At 43.7% G+C, this 13,199-nt stretch overlaps 1 protein-coding gene across 1 annotated transcript in view; it reads left to right on the forward strand.

Moving 5' to 3' along the window:
• Positions 1–13,199, forward strand: part of EFNB1 (ephrin B1) — a 127,844-nt gene that overhangs the window by 78,915 nt on the left and 35,730 nt on the right. The window lies entirely within an intron of this gene.

Raw genomic sequence — 13,199 nt, forward strand, 5'->3', positions numbered from 1 at the left:
TGTTTTCACTTCACCACAAGAGGGCATACTTCATTGTCTTGTTTAGAGGATCAAGAGGAGGCTTACAAACACGTTTAGCACATAGGGATGTTTCTGGTTTGGGCCCTGCTCATGGCTGACACTTATGGAAACTCTCCTTGATCCTTTCCTGTGGGGGATCATGGGGAGGAGAACAGTGGTGAGGAGTGGAATGTAAGCTGCCTCTTGGGTTGGTGTATGGTTCTTATCCTGCCAGTGTGCTGAGTGAGTAAGCACCCCTCATCTTCCCTCCATCCCCTCAAAAAAGCCACAACACACTCTTGTTTAGTTAAAGGGGCAGGGAATATTTTCTCAAATTCCGAATGGACCAGGGAGGGGAAAGAGCCATGTTCAGTTACTTCTTTGCAGCATCCTTGGAGCATGTGTGTTCAGTGATCTCTGTGGGGCAGGAAAGAGGTCAGTATGTGAGACCTTTTTTAAGGGCTTGTTCTGGAAGTAGGAAGAACTTTGTAGGTATCGGATCTCAGACTAACCGTGAGAAATTGGCCCAGTGTAGGAAACAGCTGTTCAGTTTCCCTTCTGGACAGAAGTTAAAATTAAGCCTGTTGGCTGCTTGGAGCTGTCCTTGTTGAAACTGACCACAAAGTTGCCTGCAGAAGCAGCCCTTGACAAAGGATCTTGGTATTTAGACAAAACGTACTTGCAATGTTACTGACACTGCCTTAGTTTTGACATTGTTTCATTGCTTCATAATAGATGACGAGGGGGAAGGACTGAGATTCTCCAAAGCCTGGAGGTCCTCACAGACACAGGAAAGTGACCATGTTGGATGTGTTCAGCTGATCGTGCCTCTTTATTGCTGTAGAAGGAGACACCTATATCCTGTATAGATAGGACTCCTTTTGATCTGCCCTGAAGAAGGGGAGGGGCTCTTTCCATGTGTTGACTTTTTTTTTAAAGCAAGGGCACTGCAGTCACCTCATCTCCTGCAGTCAGTTTGGTTGTGATGGGGGTTCAGTGTGCCGTGTCTGGATTCTGTTAGGTAGGCTTCTCTTTCTTCTTTCTTTTCTCCTGTGGATTCTCCTGAACCTTGCCACTCGACTTGGTGCACTGCACGAACCCAATAGCAAGAAAGCAGGAAAAGGGTACAGCGGCCCCACCACAACTCATCTGTCACCTCATGCATCATTGGCTCCTTGTTTGCTTGCTTGCTGTCACATGCTGCTAACTTGCCCCTCAGCAGCCTGGACCAAAGATCAGCCTGCGGTGCCAGGGTCGAGCTCAGAGACATGTAATTGGGCACACCTTATTCAGAAATCTATTCTAGCCCACATATCTCATCTTGGCAGTCGGGTGGGGACGGAGTCTACCAGACCAACATTAACTGTATGCTACAAGTACAGCAATTGCCTGGTTACAGTGACTGCCTTTGTGGTAGGTGCTTATAAGCCCTTTGTGGGGCTGCGTTGCTCATCTTAGCTAGCCAGATCCAAATCTTCATGGAGTGTCTGTATTTTGCTTTGGGTTAAACTGAACAGAACCTGGTGCCCGGAGAGCAGTAGAGATGGGCTCAGGTTACAAGATTCAGAGCCAGATACAGATTTTCAGACAAACCCACTTTTGGGACTGTATGAATCTAGACTTTGGCTTGGGCCCATCTCTAATTCTTGGTGGGAGCAGAGGCTGGTGTTGGAACTTACAGAAAGTTGGCACTGTTGATGTGACTAGCAAGCAGAAACTGAACTGGTCATATGAATGTGCCGAGTGTGATGTCTTTGCAGCCGTGGTTTGTGCTGGGAAGGCCTGAAACAATTCATCTACAACCAGCTCATTATGGTTTTAGTTTTCAAGAACAGTTCAAAGTTAGGGGTGGAAGGAACCAGATGTTGGCAATTCAGCATCACCAGTTTTTTTTTTTTTGACCTGCCATCCTCAATCTCCCCTGAGAATGGGGGGTCATTAGAGGATCTGCCCCTGCCGCACCCCATTCTTGGGTAGACCGGCGGATGTCTCCCAGCTCAGCACCACACTTCTTTGGTGAGGCTTAAGGTTTGGGAGTCAGTGATGAGACTCAGTTGCTCCCACCCCTTTCCCATTGTTATACGGGTGCCAAGAGGAGTAGAGGGGTTTTGGCAACAATGATAGAAACAGCTTTAAAACAGGGTGTTCTTGGTATGGGGGTGGCAGCATTGAGAGTTGTCCTTCCTAATATTTCCAACAGCAAAGTAGCCTGCCACTTGACTCCCGGACTAATCTTCATCTTCACTTCCAGTCTCACCTTCTCGGCTGGGATTGTGGTTCCATTGTCTCACCCTGAGTTAACTCCCCTACCCACCCACTCACACCTGCACATGCTTTATTCACATGGTTCTTAATTCCCAACCACCGCTTGCTTCTGCAGGATGTTGTTAGCACTTTGAATGGAGAATCCGAAACTCATTCCTGGGGCCCCCATCATGTGCAGCCAGCCGTTGCTGCTGCATGCTGTCAAGGGCCCCAACGCAGATTGCCTTCTCCAGCATGGCAGCTGTCAATCTCAGCTAGGTCACACCTCAGTCCTTTCCACAGCTTCTCAGCCAAAGGAAGATTTGATTGAGCTGCAAGTTTCCCTAAAGTGAGCAAAAGAGGCGGGAGGTGAGGGGGCTAAATGCAAAGGAACGAGTCAGCCTTTCATATCCCGGGCAAACATCTTGAAGCACTCGGTCACTGGTTTTTCCAAGTTAAGGGTCACTGCAGGTCAAGTTCAAGCAGAAGTCGACTCTTCAAACTAATGAGGATTGAAAGCAGGGGTCCCAACCGGGGCCTCTGTGTTACACCCCATGGGACATCAGGGATTCTTGTACCAGAGCTGACTCGAGCAGTTCTGAGCAAGAAACCTACCGACCTCTGTAACTGTGGGGCGGAAAAAAGACTGAATGACAATTCATGCACCAGAACAAGCCCGTTAGCTAAGGAGTTCTCAAACTGGTGGTCGGAACCCCTCAGGGGGTCGTGAGGTTCTTACATGGTGGGTCATGAGTTGTCAGCCTTGAACCCAAACCCCACTTTGCCTCCAGCATTTATAATAGTGTTATAAATTTAAAACATTTTTTTTTATATTTAAGGGGAGGGTCGCACTCAGAGGCTAGCTATGTGAAAGGGGTCACCAGTACAAAAGTTTGAGAATCACTGGTCAATAGTTCCCAAACTTTTTAGTACTGCAGTTCCTATACAGATATTTTAAAACGTGGTAGCTCCCCAGAACCAATGCTGTTTATTTAACTGACTCGGGACATTAGATTCAAGTGTTCAAGAACAGTAGATTCACAAGGGACATTAGAGTTGTGGTGATTTTTCAACTTTATTCAACTATATACAGTTTAATTATATAATCCAGTCTAATCCCGGTTTCTAAAATTATAATTTGAAAATATGAATTGTTTGGCATGTTCAGACACATTTTTAAGATTTTAGTGAGCAGAACAGGCCTGTCTCGAACTGCACAGTAGAGCAGTGTCTGGTTGAATCTCTTAATGGTGCCAGATATAAGTTGTTCTCCAAGTTTAAATAATTTCTGAGTTTCGCTTTCACAGAAATTGTTGCTGAAAATAGAGAGACTCAGAGATAAGTGGAAGTGACTGGAAGCAGCACTTCATAGCTTTATCACTGAGTTCATCTTACTCTCCTTTAATGTAAATCCAGAATTCCTGGTTTGTTAAATTTGAAAACTTGGTCTTTGGTGTGTGATCATTGGGTAATTCTAAGATTTTCTTGAGCCAAAATACTTGATCTTGAAATGGAATCAGCTGTTACCAAGAATGATTTTCAAATACAGTTGGCATCTGAAGGTTCATGTTAAACTCCAGGAAAATATTCCCCAAAATGGGAATACAATCCAAGCAAATTAGTTTAATACTTGGCCTTTAATAACATTTTGATCACTTTCACCTTTTTCTTTCGTAAAAGTCTGATAACAGTGAAAACATCTTGGTAACTCATTTTTCAATATGGCATCTCCAGAAACAAAATGTCTTCATTAATCCACCGATTTTTCTCTTTGATATCTAATATGTTTGTATTCCTGCCTTGACATGTTAGGTTTGCCAATCATGTCCACCAGCTAACATCATCGTGGAGTCCACACTTCCCATGTAACCTTCAAAGCTTGTTTTCCCAAGCAGAAAAATCCTGACTTTTGTCATGCAATTCAAAGACGCCTTGTAACACTTTTCCATGTGACAAACCTTCTGACTTCACTGTGAAACAAAAGCTGAGTGTGGTCAGAGTCCATCTCTTTGCACAGCATATTAAAACATACTCAGTGCCAAGGGTTTTACAAGATTGACAGTTTTTATAACAATGTTGAGGGCTTTGTGTACTTTGATGCCACAGCTTGGCGATGAGTCGTGCAGTCTGTCCAAATGGCTGCTGATGCCACTTCTCTACTCGTGCTGCAACCTCACTGTTCCTTCTGGTCCCGGCTGCCGCACAGACGTGGCATATTTAAGACCTTCGTCCACTACAAATTTGAAGATCTGTAATATTTCCTCACCAGTGTTTCAGTTGGACTTTCTTTGCAAAATAAACATTTTTAGGCTGTTGTACCTGCTTTGACAAATCTCACATAACACAGAAGCTGAGCCACGTTGGCTGAGTCTGTGGATTCATTGAGGTTCAGTGCAAAATATTTACTCTTCTTAACATGCTCTGTCAGCTGGTCCTGGGCATTTTCTGCAAGGCCATCGGTGCATCAACAGAATTATTATTTGACACAGGAATGTTTTTAGTGCCATTGTTGCTTCTTACCCAGTCATAATTTTACATGTCTGTTGGTCCTGGAAGTAGATGGGTCTTGCAGATAGTATGTACTTATTTGTATTTTGCAATTCGTAAGGCCACAGTGTAAGATGCTTTTAAGGAACAGTTGCTTCTTCAGATCTGACTCTTTTTTTTTTTTTGGCTGCTTTAATTCTTTTCCTTTCTGAAGGAAAACACTGCAGTTCTTATTTACAAATTCTGGATGTTTGGTTTCTAAATGTCTCTTAATTTCTCTGCCCTCATACTTTCTTTCACGAACCCTTGAAAAGAAATGACACATTGGGGTTGTAGACTTTTTGCCATAATATTGAGAAGTGAAAATCCAAACATCAAACAACTATCATTGTGCTGTCTATTTTTCTTCCTTTTCTGTTTAACTTCATTAAAATCATCTTCAGTCAATCGTTTGTTACCTGTAGGCTTAGCACTTCGTAAAAATTGTTCCATTATAAAGATAAGATGCACTGTCTCTCCCTAAGCCTCCTTCCCCTATCTGCTAGAGCAGGTGTTGCTGCTGCTTGCACCAAGAGCCTCCCTGTGTCCTCTGCTTGAGCAGGGAGCTTTCAGTACAGAGATTTCCCACCCACTGCTTCCCCAGCAGGAAGTCTCCCTGCTGAAGCCCCCTGCAGGGGCAGAGACCACAGAGAGGTTCCCAGTGCCAGCAGCCGCATAAGACGCAGACCCACAGGTAAGATGCAGGTGATTTTTAAGCCTGGTTTAATACTCTTAATTAGAAAAAAAACCAAACAGCATATGGATATTTTTTCTGAGATGCTTGTGGCTGCCCCATGGAGCCATGTCTTAGTTTGGGAAGCACTGCACTAGCTTAACATCTTGTACTCCCAAAATCGGAACTGATCAATGCTTTGATTTCCATTCTCTGCTACTGATCCTTTCCAAACTCTCAAAGGAAAATGCTCTTGCTCCTGACACCCCCAGATTAATGAGAGGAAACCAGAGAGTGGGGGTGGGTCATCCTTTCCTTTTCACGGGGGGAGGAAAATACAAATTTTTGAGGTTCTGGATTTCACAAATTCAAGGAATTTACTTGGTGTTTCATATCACAGAAGCATGTTGCTTAAATCATTTGCCTTTAGCTCTAAAAGGCTTTTTTTCCACAAACAGTGATGGAAAAGTGTGCTGCAAAATATAAACACTGTTCATGAGGGAGGAGTGACTTTGAGTTTATCTGCCATCATGCAGGCAGGATCCGTGTTGGCTCTGCCAACACATCTGTATCACTCCAGCTCTTCCAGACCTGGGGCCCTCTGCAGCTTTGCCAGTATCCCTCAATCCTGACCTGTTGCATCACCTGTTGCTATTGTACAGTCTGCTGTTTTCATAATCTGAGCACGTACATAAGTCAGGAATTAGGCTCAAGGTGCTAAACTGATTTAATTTTGACCTAACTGGAGTCCGTTACCCAAAATTTGAATCATGTATCAAAGAAAAAACGGTGTCATATACTGCTTTTTACCAATGTCTGGGATGGCCCCAAAGACCTTTATAAAATCAGGCTTTACCTGTAGGTGCAAGTGGTAAATATAGCTTCCTGGCTTCTTGATCTATTGTTGCATAGCCCAGTAACTCACATCCAATACAAGAGCTTTCTTGCAATAGAGGAATGTTGGGGAGCTTGAGAATCGGGGCTTTGCCTCTCAGCAGAAGTGAGATTTTGCCAGTGCCTCAATTCTGTTTAAAGGGCCTTCGCTTAATATGCTATTTCCCCCTCTCCAAGAGCCCCTAACAGGGGAGTTAAGGAATCCGGGAGAGCCCTAAGCCTGACACCCCCTCTGGCCCTAAGACCATTTCTCACTTTAATTTCTCTTGACTTCTCCACTCTTTGAAGCAGCCTCCTTGGCTCCAGGATTGTGTCTGTTGTGAACTGACCTTTGGCCCTTGGGTGGGCTGAAGATGCTCCTGCGATCTGGCTGTACCTTCTGCCAAGAAGCCCCAGGAACTCTCTCTGCCAAGGAATAAAATAGCCAAAAAAACAAAGTCAAAAGTCTCCCATGCAGACCACCCACATGTTGTCTCTTTTCTTTTTCTTTTTTTTTTCTTTCAAACTTGCCTTGAGACACAAAAGGTTTTTTCTTCCTTTTCATTTACTGACGGCTTTAAGCCTTAGGGAAGCTGTGTTCAAACGGAAAGGAGCATGGACAGCAACATGATGTGGGCTGCCCAGGCACTGGCTTCCCAAGACCAGCTGAAAAATCCTCGCCATTGGAGCGAGAGAGCTTCCTGGGGTTCATCCTCATTCAGTGGCTGCTCCCCCTTCCTTACTCCCCTCACAGCCGCATTGGATATGCCAAGCTTCATTTAGGGCCACTTTCATCATCTGGGGGCTCTGCCCCAGGACTGGGCTTAGACTGCTTAGCAATCAAAAAGGCCTTTGAAAGCTAACATAACCTCTCCCCATCCCTCAGACTCCCAGCGCCAAGCACTTGAATGCCATTTTAAGGCTTTCATTAAAAGCATCTTTTCTCCAAGGGTTAGGCAGAGAAGAAGATTCCTCTCCTAATCCTTTTCTGAAAGAATAAAGCATGAGAACCCTTGTCTGCATGTCCAAACTTTGGCCAGGGTCTCCTTGGGCTGCAACAGGAGAGTAGCACCTTGAGCTGAGCATCTTGGGCCCAGCCTATAGCACTGGAGCCTTGAGAACAAACATGTACCAGGGTTTTTCGTATTCCACTTTGTTCTGTAAGTGCTTCAATAAACAGATGGCACAACACTTCTGCATGTGCTGGGCTCGAGTTTATGGAATGTTGGATTTCTGTTGGTGGGTTGAAGGGGGCATGCAGCTCTTCAACACCTGCAAACAAGTGGCAAATTCCCAACAACTGGTGTGGGTGTGGGAAGCTGCCTTGGCAGGAAGTTCTTTGTTGTCTTGTGTCTTGTCCTCTCCATGCCAAATCACTCTAGTTTCCACAGGGTGGTAATGTGTGAGTGGAGACTGTTCTGACTCCTCTAGCCATGGGTCAACATTTCTAGCAGGTGGCTTTTTGGGAAGAGTTGAAGGGCGTGGCCTCGGTAGCTGTGATTTTCCCCCTCCCACCCCTTCTTGTGGAGGATGCACAGACAAGAAACACATCTGTTCTAACACCACCTCCTGTAGGGTATCCATGTGGCCAGTGAGGATAGAGGCCCTAGTGCTGAGATATACCAGCAAGTAGGAATGAAAGAAAGGGACCCCCTTGGGATCCTGTGTGGGGATTATGGTAAGTGGTCTGGCTCTGAAGGAGGAGAAAATTCCTCAAAAGGCCATGCCCTACAGTAGAGCATACACCACTCACACCACCTAACAGCAGAATGAAAGATATGGGTGCAGCTTTGCTTGTGGCATTTGCTAATTTCCCCTGTCCCAGCCCCTTTCTCCATTGTAACTGGAAGGTAGGACCTGTAATCCAGTCGTGATTAACTCCTGTCTTCTACTTGTAAGAGAATCCAGACGGAATCTGTAAGATGTGGAGGGAAGTGCAGGATCCAAAGGAAGCTGTAGAAGCGTATGGCCATCTTGGTTCTAGCTGCACGGCAGCTGGCTCTGAATAACATTTTTACTGCTGCGGTCCCAAATAATGTATTGGCAAACAGGCCCTGCCATGCAAATGTTTGGTAAGCCATTTTGGGAGCCAGCAGAGGGGTTAGATTCTGCTGCAGGAGCCTAAGGCAAATACTAGTGCTGTGGTTTACTATTACACCTGGATTACACCACCTAGTTTGGGAGACTGTATTCCACAGCATAAGAGATCTCACTCTCGGGAACTTTTATATTCAGTCTAAATTGTGTCTTGTTAACTCCAGCCCACCTCATCTACTGACACTGACATCTACTGTATCAACCTAAATAATCTCCTCTGGTGTTTACATCCTTCAAGTATTTGTAGACTCTTATGGTTTCCTCCTCCAGTAAACACCTAGGTAGCTTTTCAGTTTTAGTTTATATCTTACTAACTTACTCCAGGTCTTAATTATTTTTTCTGCTCCTCTGAACTTGCTCCAATTTGGAAATCTATGTGCCCATAAATAAGTGTACTAATTCACGTGTATTGGCACCAAAGCTGTATAGAGAGAGGAAATACTCGCTCTGTCCCATGATGCAATGTCTTTGTGGATACAGCCCCAAAATGCATTGGTTTTGTTTGTTGTCATATGCATTTGTAGGGAGATGGACTAGAGATGTCCTTTTGTTATATTCATGGCATACAGGTGAGTCGCATCATACGTGCATTTAACTTACATGAATTCAACTATACGCGCTTGGCAAAAAAAAAAGAAAAATAACAATATCTGTAAATAGTGCGGGCGATTCTACCCACCATTCCACTCAATGAGCATATGCCCCAGAGTGAGCGCTGTTTCTTCGGTTGAGCATCAGATGATCTGTTCCAACGCTGGGGGAGGAAAAACTGGCTGTGTTGGACTTATTGAGAGATGGTATGTCGGTCTCCAACGTGGCTCGTAAATATGGCTGCAACGAATCTAGCATCCGTGTCATTAAGATTCAAGAGAGAGAAATTCTTCAAGCCGTGGCATCAAGTGCTCCAATAACTGCTAAGGTGATGAGCCAGGTGCGTGATAAGACTTTAGCGAAGACTGAAAAGGCATTAAACTTATGGCTGGAAGACATGAACCGTAAACGTGTGCCTACTGATGGCAACACGTTGCGAGAAAAGGCTCTTAGCCTCTACGCGCTGTTCAAACCTCCTGCCGAAGAGGGACAGCCTTCTGATGAGAAGGAATTCAAAGCCAGCCAAGGTTGGCTTAACAGTTTTAGGAACCGCTTCAATCTCAAAAATGTGCAGGCTACTGGTGAAGCTGCATCTGCTAATGAAGAATGATTTAATTTCTGAACATAATCCTTCTGTGGAACGAAGCCTCAAAATCACACGTAGTATTACAGAAGATTTGAGACTGTATCAAGAAATGTTTAAGCAGCTCAAGAGACAACAGTGACAGTTGCCCATCACCATGTTTTTCAAGGAAAAAGAGCCAGCTTCAGATGAGCCTATGCAATCAACTTCTCGAGCTGAACCAGAGCCAGCCACTTCATTTACAACTCGCTCTCCGTCACCGAAGCTCTCCGTCTCCTGGATCGACATCAAGCCCTGTAATTACCCCCTGTAATTAATAATACAGTACTGTAAAATTATATTTTGCATATGTACTCTTCATTATATACTGTATATTACTATATAAATTATACATTTATAGATATTACTGTACAGGGTTGTATACACACAACTTTGTACAGTATACTGTACTTTATGGGCGATTTAAGGGATTTTCAAGGGTAATTTTGACTATACGCGATTTTAGCCTTACATGCTGACTTTAGAACCTAACCCCTGCGTAAGATGTGACTCCACTGTACTTTCAGAGAAGTGAGACAGAAACATCAAATACTCTTGTTGGAAGGTTCCAATATAATGCTATTTTCATCCTTAGAATCGAGAACGATAATACCCAGTAACCAAAAGCAGACAAGGCAAAGCAGGCTGCTCCATTAGGCAAAGAGAGACAACTTACCTCACCTTGCTGGAGGCCAGGTTGTCTGCAAAACTGACTGCTAAGTCTGGAATCACACACCTTTCTACAGATCCCGGAGTCTGCAAGTGAGGCTAGGAAAAGCCCCATAGCCTTTAAAGTGATAGATTACAATTTGGATAATTTTCCATGTACTGCATCTTTTCAGTCTGTAATGTCTCTTTTTAGCTTTAGAAGTATTTGTTTAATTTGCTTTCCGCTTTCACCCGATCTGTTTATTTTTAGTGTAGTATAGGAATTGTGTGTGGTGCTGTACAGAGTCAGACAGTTCTTGGTCTGATGCAGGCCTCTTTCAGCCTTTGCTACTTTCCAAATTTTTCCTTATCCCTCAAGTATTTGAGTTTAGAATTATATTCTAGAAGTATTAGCTGCATTTCCCCAGGTTGAATCTCTTGCTTTCTCCCTTGTATTTGAGTGTCTTAAGTACTTCTGTGTTATATGTTTGTCTTCACTGGTGTTTACAGCTCTTCTCAATTTAGTATCAATCGTAAATGTAATTAATGTGACTTGCCTTCTCTTGCATTGGTTCACAAAGGTTTTAATCAGCTCCTTTAGCATGTTAGGATTTGGTTCCTCCAGAAAAACTCATTATGTTAACATTTTCCCAGGTTTCAGAGTAGCAGCCGTATTAGTCTGTATTCACAAAAAGAAAAGGAGTACTTGTGGCAAATTAGAGATTAAACAATTTATTTGAGCATAAGCTTTCGTGAGCTACAGCTCACTTCATCGGATGCATTCAGTGGAAAACAGAGTGGGGAGATTTATATACACAGAGAACATGAAACAATGGGTGTTACCATACACACTGTAAGGAGAGTGATCACTTAAGATGAGCTATTACCAGCAGGGAGGGCGGGGGGAGAAAAACCTTTTGTAGTGATAATCAAGGTGGGCCATTTCCAGCAGTTGACAGGAACGTCTGAGGAACAGTGTGGTGGGGAATAAACATAGGGAAATAGTTTTACTTTGTGTAATGACCCATCCACTCCCAGTCTTTATTCAGGCCTAAGTTAATTGTATCCAGTTTGCAAATTAATTGCAATTCAAGGAATATTTCCAACACACCTCTGAACAACATACTAACCCACAAAGACCTTCCTACCTAGACTACAAAAAGAAGGATTCTGGGTGGACTCCTCCTGAGGGTCGAAACAATAGACTGGACTTCTACATAGAGTGCTTCCGCCGACGTGCACGGGCTGAAATTGTGGAAAAGCAGCATCACTTGCCCCATAACCTCAGCTGTGCAGAACCACACCACACAAAGTAAAACTATTTCCCCATGTTTATTCCCCCCCCCCCCCCCCCGCACCCACCACTGTTCCTCAGATGTTCCTGTCAACTGCTGGAAATGGCCCACCTTGCTTATAACTACAGAAGGTTCCCCACCCACCCACCCCTGCTCTCCTGCTGGTAATAGCTCACCTTACCTGATCACTCTCATTACAGTGTGTATGGTAACACCCATTGTTTCATGTTCTCTATGTATATAAATCTCCCCACTGCATGCGTCCAATGAAGTGAGCTGTAGCTCACGAAAGCTTATGCTCAAATAAATTGGTTAGTCTCTAAGGTGCCACAAGTACTCCTTTTCATTTTCCCAGGTATTTATCTACCTGTTTTTAATCAATATCTAATCTGTAAACATCTTACTTCTCTTAACTCTTTTAGCTACCATGAACACTTTCTTTTATGCTTCCCTAATCCTTTCCCCTGTAAGTCCGAACTAATTTTGTATTCTAGTTCAGTTGCCTGCGCTTGTTTCTATTTCCCATATGTGTTGGGTTTTTTTCCTCCCAAATTTTAAACCAACCCCTCATGAAGCCACTTGAGTCATTCTTCTTTTTTTCAGACAAATTGTAGTCTCTACCTTAATGATAGCCCAATATTCTGCACTTTCACATTTCAGTACTACTTCCCATCACATCTCACTAAATTGTTTAACTTACCCCAGATTTGCTATCCTGAAAAATTAATGCACAAAATGAAGCAATGCAGGGGTATCCATTCTTTCTTGTGGTGATGTAAGTGGCTCACAGTCACTGATACCAATCTTGTGTATTATTCTCAATTGGTTCTTCCTTATCAGCATTTATCTAGGTGGGTTCTTCTGTGGCTGGAGTCTCTGGAGTACAAAGTAGTCTTTTGTACCTTAAGTACATTTTGAGTATGTTTGGCTGTTGGAAAACACAAACAGCTATCTGGATAGTTAAAATTCCCCATGAGAGTAGCATTGCAGCTTTGAGTACTTCTAGAGCTGGGCCAAGAATGTTTCGTTCTTGTTTTTTATAGCCCTGATGTTCCGATGCCTCTTGTTTAATTTATTGTGTAATTACCAAAACATCACAATCATTCCATTCTGTTTCTGAATCATCAGTATTTTTTACGCAAGTATGTCTTCTCCACTTCCTCTTCCTCTTGTTCAAGACATCTAGACAGAATTGTGTGATGCTGGGGAGGAGCGGTGATAGTGGTAGGCACCAGTGACATAGAGAAAGGTAGGAGAGCGGTCCTGGAGGCCAAACTGTGCTGCTAGGTAAGAGATTAAAGTCCAGGTCCCCCATGGTAGCATTCTCTGAAATGCTTCCAGTTCCACACACACAGCCAGTTAAACAGGCAGAATTGCAGGGTCTCAATGAGTGGGGTGAGATGATGGTGTTGGGAGGAGGGATTTAGGTTTATTAGAAACTGGGGAACCTTTTGGGAAAGGAGAAGCCTATACAGGATGGATGGGCTCCATCTAAACCAGAATGGAACCGGATTGCTGGCATGTAAAATTAAAATGGTCATAGAGTTTTTTAACTAAGGGCTTGGGGAAAGCTGCAGGTGTGGAGAAGCACAGGCTTCAGACAGACACAGGGAGGATTTATTACAGGAGA

This window comes from Lepidochelys kempii, chromosome 9, assembly GCF_965140265.1.
Source record: "Lepidochelys kempii isolate rLepKem1 chromosome 9, rLepKem1.hap2, whole genome shotgun sequence".
Taxonomy (NCBI): Eukaryota; Metazoa; Chordata; order Testudines; family Cheloniidae; genus Lepidochelys; species Lepidochelys kempii.